Source organism: Lissotriton vulgaris, chromosome 8 (assembly GCF_964263255.1).
Source record: "Lissotriton vulgaris chromosome 8, aLisVul1.2, whole genome shotgun sequence".
Taxonomy (NCBI): domain Eukaryota; kingdom Metazoa; phylum Chordata; class Amphibia; order Caudata; family Salamandridae; genus Lissotriton; species Lissotriton vulgaris.
In genome coordinates this window covers 1026846213-1026853485 of record NC_141696.1, presented here as the reverse complement: position 1 = coordinate 1026853485, position 7273 = coordinate 1026846213, and positions in this window count along the sequence as shown.

Here is a 7273-nt window from a genome sequence, read left to right as displayed (position 1 = left end):
GGCACAACGGAGCCCTGTCCCGGAGCTTTGGCAGTGTGGCAGGCCGGGGGACCGGGCCCAGGGCCGTGGCACCCGACCCGGGGCCCGTCCGGGCCCCTGGACCCAGCCGGGGCTCCCAGGCCCGGAGGCGCAGGGGAAGCCTCCCAGGGCAATCCGGACCCCGTCCCGGGCACGCAGCAGGACCAAGGACAGCGCCCGGGATGGGGAGGCCGCCCTCCCCGGGCCCTCAGGGGCCCCCGGCCGGAGCTGCTGAACTCAGCCGAGCGAGGAGAGGCTTCCCGGGCACGACGGAACCCCGTCCTGGTCCTTTGGCTGTGCGGCAGGCCGGTGGACCGGGCCCAGGGCCGTGGCACCCGACCCGGGGCCCGGCCGGGCCCCTGGACCCAGCCTGGGCTCCCAAGCCCGGCGGCGCAGGGAAAGCCTCCCTGGGCCCTCCGGACCCCGTCCCGGGCACCCTGCCACGCAGCAGGACCAAGGACAGCGCCCGGGATGGGGAGGCCGCCCTCCCCGGGACCTCAGGCCTCAGGCCTTCCAGGTAAGCCCGGCAATCTGGTCGCCCCGTTGGAAAGCATTGCGCGCTACTATTGCAAACACATTATCTACCGGACTTGCTCTAGATGGCGCTCCAACATAAGGAATGAACCAACACCTTCCCTACTGGAATCGTGACGAGCTAAGGTCGTCAGCAGCACCGAAGGGGTTAAACACATTCTGTGCAATTCTAACATGGATATTGTGTCTAAATGTAACTTTTAAAATAATTTCCTTCAAGGGGTATGAAGGAGGAAGACAAAGATTGAAAAACAATGACAAAGACAGAAAGCAAAGATGAAAAAGAACTGACAAGAGCAGGATAAAATGGCAAGGGGTATCGGGTGGTGGACTAAAATTGCATGAGGTGAAATCAAGACAATGCATCATTGGTTCTTGGCACACCAGCTTCTGATAGAGCACACAGCCAGAACAAAACTTTGGGCCTAGGCAATTATTCTTTTACAAATTAAACACTGTTTGGTCGTATAATCTTGCAGTGACCAGACACAATGCCTCCTTAATCCTAGTGTTTTGGTTTCTTAGCTTGTGTTTACAGTTAGACATTCCAAAATTCTATTATTATGAAAAACAAATATGACATTTAAGAAGAAGTCCTAAATAAGAACATTCTGTGGCACAAGATAATCCATGAGAAGAGAGTTCAATGTGATGGGCTGGCAGGGAAAAAAAGTATTATAGAACGCTATGTGGTGCCCCAGGCCATCCCCTTAGCCCTGCCTACACAGAAGTCCAAATGTTTCATTAATTGAAACATTCTCTTATTTTTTGTGCTAATATGAGATAGTTTTAGTTTCTTTCATAAACAACACAAATCACATTTTTCTGATATCACTTTACAAACTCATGCATCCGGTCTCTTTCCACCCATTGCATCAATCGGGGCCTGATTCACAAATAATTTGCTGTGAGGAGGTGCAACCTACTTCTGCCTGAATTTGTGGAATAAGCCTTATGAGTACTGCTGATTGCTCTTTTATGGCAAGAATGAGTCATGAGTACTACAAGAGCAGATCAGAGTAAAATCTTTGTTAATCAGGCTGTGAGTGTTTAGGTAGCCTGTGTGTACGCGACAACTGTGGCGCTAATGGTACTATTTTTCTTTTCACTAAACATGCTGTCAGTAGAATGGCATAAACCGCTGCAGCAAAACAACGTAAAAGCTTTTCTATAGGTAAACATGTATTGCTGTGCATGTTAGTGTGCCCCAGAGACTTCCTGCACCTTTCTCAAATATATTTACATATGCACTTACACAACAAATTTGTGCTGACATTATAAGCAAATCAAAATTGAGCTGCCAGTTTTTAGAACATTGCCAGGGAAGGGAAATGACAGAAATATTGACCACGTGCATAATGGTCACAGCTACGTCCATACTTCTGTCTGTAGTGGTGAGTATAATTATTATCTAATGCAATACTCCTTTGAGAAACCTGACAACGAATGTACAAATCCAGGTTATTTGAGATTGTACATAAAGATTTACATTATCACTAGATTCTGAGAAATCCCAAAAGGGGTCTGCTTTGAGTTGAAGGTGATGAAGACTGCCTGGGTAATTACAAATCAACAATTATCGTTTTAATGTGCTTTGATACTCTGCGGCGAATGTTAGCCTCACTAAAGCACCCAAACACTTTATTAGTATTTAATAATTTGGTCAAAGACCAATATTAAATTTTCTTTTTTGGTTTGTAAACTAGAAAATGTCCTATCTCTGTTTTTTTTATTAACTGCTATAGTGTAAATAATAGACACCCTGAATTAGAAAAGCACACTGCATACAGTGAATCAAAATCATGTCAAAGAATGTGTGTGGCCAAAATATGTCACTGGCTTGAAAATGCAGGCATGATGCCTAAATACCACAATGCATTACATTTTAAATGTGTACTGTGGATCCCTCTAAACCTCACTGAATTTCTCCTTTAAAAGTCTGCTTCTCTGGGGTTTAAGATACTGAGGGTACCATAAACTCTTGGAGGGGTTCGCAGTTAATGAGTATTACTGTTGAATCCCATGGTAATTCCACATTTTCCCACTGAATTTCACCAAGACATTTTGACTAAGCTTTTGGCAACACAACGTACAAGGTCATTAGCAACTCTGTGGACATTATAATTTCAATGGGGCTGGTAATGTAGGTAACTCTCCCCTATTTGACGTAAATCATAACTCCATATGGGGGTGTACATGCTAGATCATTAAGGCAAAACAAATCCAACACTACAATGTCTTTACCCTGTTAAGGAAAACAGGTTGGGCCCGATTCACAAAAGTAAACTGAGACGGAAGTCTAATTTTACAACTTTTGGTATTCACAAAGGGCATTTACGATGTGTAAATGCCCTTTGTAAATACTGAAAGTTGAACTTTACGACTTTCGGTATTCACAAAAGCATTTATGAGTAGTAAATGCCCTTTGTGAATACCGAAAGTCGTAAAGTCAGACTTTCATCTCATTTTACCTCAGTGAATCGGATCCATTCATTTTAGATGTTTATCTGACGATTTATTTTAAAATATAAGTACCCTACATTATTGAAATAGACAACCTCTACAGTTGACCCACATGATGTAAGGCGTTAAACGTCTTATTTAAGGAAAATGGTAAGCACACTGTCCTCTTTATGCTGCCTCAGTTACAATTTACAGTTTCTGGATTTGGTATGCCATCACATTGCCTATGAATATACATTTCTACTCCAAAATAGGAAAAATCGATTTGAAATGAGACAGGTTTAAGCTGCACACTGCCATTGATAGGTACCCCTGTTAGACGTATCCATGAAACACCTGTTAGAGGTATTCATTAAACATTCCTTTTCATGCAGGTTTAACCTAACTCCATAGGGGGAAACAGTTGTTCGTGAATGGTGCATTTGAATTAGCCTAACCCTGATTTCTGCACTTCATTTAAGAAGTATTGGTGGAAAATATGGAGGATACAATTCTAATCACCAAACATATATTTTCAAACCATATCTTTTTTCCATCACAAATGCTATACAAATTGTTGGTCAAACAGTTCTGACAGCTGCTTCTGAAATTACACCTAGATCTTTCATGTACAGTATAGATGTTAATAAAGAATGGCAGATGCATTTACACTAGTTGTTAATAACCCCTAAGTGTAAGTTCTGAGTGATTCCCACTTTTCCAAATATTTTCCTTCACCATGGCTCTTACACGCCCATGGGGACACCCATCAGTAAACCTTAAGTTTAAATCTGTTAATATTTGAGTAGAGTACCTACGTTTACATCAATGGACATAAACAATATGCAGTGTCTTTAAATTAACTCTGTATGAGACAGGTTTACATTATGACTTTTCCCAAAGCAGACATGGATGCCTAGTACCTCATCAACTCACTTTTTGCATTTGTGAATCGACCCCAGTATCCAATTTCTTATTAGGGAAAGTGTAAATAGGGCACAAACATTTCTATTTGTACCAATTGGGTAAAAAAATACACACTGGACATTCCAATTTTATTCCCGTTTTAGATAATTTTGAGCAACCTTCCAAAGGCATGTAAGGCAAGTAGTACTACAAGAGAACTACTTTATGAACTCAAACATTCCTTTATAAATAGACCCATAGTCAAGTGTGTTCTTTTTCTTCATCAAATTGTCTGTTGCCATTTTGTAGAGTAAAACCGACTGGGTATCTTCAAATGCAAGGGACCTTTTTATTGGTATAGTATGAACAACCAACATAATGTGAATTTATAATTATTGATATGATAAGCCATTTTAGAAATCCATCTGAATGTCACTGTCCTTCAATATGTTTGCATACTGTAGAACAGAAAAAAGTCATTACATAGGTCACCTTATTCAGGGGCCCAACCCATTTCTATAATTCATGAGACTGTTTCACAAGTCTGGCTAATTGACTTGTTTTCATTGTATATGCACACAGTTTTCATGCATGTGTGTGTGTGTATGTGTGTGCGTGTGTGTGTGTATGTGTGTGTTTGAACACTTGTGTGTGTGCGCACATGCATATTGGTGTGTGTGTGTACGACTATAATAATTTCAGCAACATTTGCCCGAGAACTTGCATGCTGTGAATGAGTGAGTAACAACACTCTCTACCATATTAAAATCTGAGTTTATGGATTTAAAGTTGCAGTCAAGCAAAATGTGTATCCTTGCCACCTTCTTCCCAAACTCATTGCTCTGCTAAGAAATTAATGGAATAATTTGGAGAACCAGATATATCCTTCTCAGGCAAAGAGGTAGTTTACTTACCTTCCCAAGGTCATCCCGAATCACAAAACTCACTGCTCAGAACAACAAACGAGAAGGGCAGAATTCCATTCACTTGGCTATTTGGAGACATAAGTGATACTGAATTGCACAAATTGAAGTCTGAAATTTGCAAAACATGAAGTTGCACTACAATATGAATTTATTCAGGTATACATTTACACCAGCACAACATAATTTTAAGTGTGACTAAACCTCCTCATGTCGGCTACTGTAAGTGTTTCGGGTATTGGAAATCTGAAAAAGGAGGTGAAAATTCTCAAATCTGCAGGTTTGTTGGAATTTACAAACACCTTGCAGATCTTAGGCTTACCATGCAGCCTTAAGTGTAGTTTAAAACTGCAATTTCAACCAGTAAAATAAATGTTTTGCCAGGCCTAACCCTTCCCTTTTAATACTTACAAGTCAACTAGGTGGTAGGCCCTTAAGGCTAAAGGCAGGGTGCATTTTATTTAAAAAGTAGATGTCCTGGCATAAGCGCTAATTTTGGATTGGAACCAGAAAGAGATATGCAGTAATTTAAAATCCTCTTTAATAGTAGTTCTGGATTTTAAGTCAAAATTCAGAGAATGCCACTTTTGGTAAGTTAGCATTTTTTTTGTCCTAAACATGTGATCCTTCTGCCAGCGTGGTGGCTATATGACTGTGAATGGCTCTGCTGTTAAGGTTTGTGTACTCCTTCTGGACAGTGACATAAGGGGGAATCGGTGCGGGCAGTTTGTGCCATCCTGCCAGGATGGTTGGGGGCGGAGCTTTGCCGTGCTCCACTTATACCTCAAAGGCCTTGCCAACAGCCACACATAAAGGAACCTAGCACTAGCCTTTTCACATCCCAGACAGTTTGGATTCTTGACAAGGGAAGGGAAGAACTCTCCCGAACCAGATGTAGGGGAAGGATAGTGTGTCCCTCCACACACAAAGGCTGGCACCATGTATAAATGTTGGATCTTCAGAGCCACTCACCAGTACACTATTGAGCCTGTAAAGATTACAGAAGAAGGATTGTTTTGTCCCCCAGAGGGGTACTGCCACCAGAGGATTGCCTTGCTGCTTGAGCACTTCCCTGCTCTCTGAGAAGGAAGAGTGCACCTGCTTACCTTCATCTCAGACTATCTTGAGTGACCCCAAGGGTCAGTTCACTGACCGCCTGTCTGAACTACGAGAATATAACTTGCTCCAAAGGCATTCTCTTAACTTCCCAGCTAACCTGCTGCAACTGGACCTGCCTGGACATGCAACTGGATTTGCCAGAGCCCTGCTGAAATCTGTTAGAGGAGTCCCTGATTCTCAAGAGGACCTCCCCAGGTCCTGGGCCCTTGCCTAACAGGAGGTTCTATCAAATTCGGCACAAAGTCTCGCTGCATAGCCGAAAGCTTCATCAGAACCAATACAGAGCGATGCCAAGCCCTGACAAGACTTTTCACACAGCAGACAGCTTCATTGGAACCATTATCAAGTAACACAAGGACTCACAAAGCCTTGCTGCACAGGTGAAAGCTTCATCGGGACCGACACCTAGAGATGTGAAGCCTCTCGCAGCAATGCCGTGCAGACCTCGCACCAAAGCCATAAATTAATGTTAAATGTTGTATACTTGTAAAGCGCACAGCTGCCCCAGCAAAGGGGCGTCCCAGCTGGGGAACCCATCCTGGCTTTCCCTGTGAGATGGTCCCTCCTGGGCATCTCCAAGGTGAAGACAAGCATCCCCGGTGCTGATGGGGCTGTTAGTAGAGATTAAGCAAGCTATTTCCCAGAGTTGCTGAGTGTGCTCCCTGGTCGGAGTAGGCACCGAGGCGAGAATTATCGAGTCCGCTGACCATGGCCCAAGACCCTGCCGCGTCAGAAATCAAACCCTGGTCCCAGGCCGACCTCTGCTTCCGGTTCTGCCGCCTCTAACCAGTGAACCACACCACTCAACTAAGGTACAACCACCCGGAGGCCAAATCTGGTCCTGTGCCCAGTTTGCAGGATTTTGTGACTATGTCCTTGTCCAGTGTGACCAGATACCCTCATTTGGCACTTTCTGTTTCTTGGCATTATTTTTAGTTAAAATGTTAAAATTCAATATCTGTGGATCTACTCATTGGACTTTTGTTGGTCTTGTAATACTAAATGTATTCAAATGTACTACATTTTCTAAATTGGTTTACGATTTTCTTGTGTTATGTTTTCACTTTATTGCTGGTTGTGTGATTCATACATACTTTACACATTGCCTCCAAGTTTAGCCTAACTGTTTTTGTGCCAAGTCACCATGGGGTTAAGCATAGGTTAATTTTGTGACTTTTGTGGTTCACTCTGACAAGGGTTGTGGTGGAGTCCTGAGTGGAGCTTCCATCCGCTCCCCCCATTCATTAACCCTATTTCATACAACATCCCTCTTAATTTTGTTTCGGTGGCCATTCATTGGCAGGCAAGATCATTTATTTTAAATTAATTTC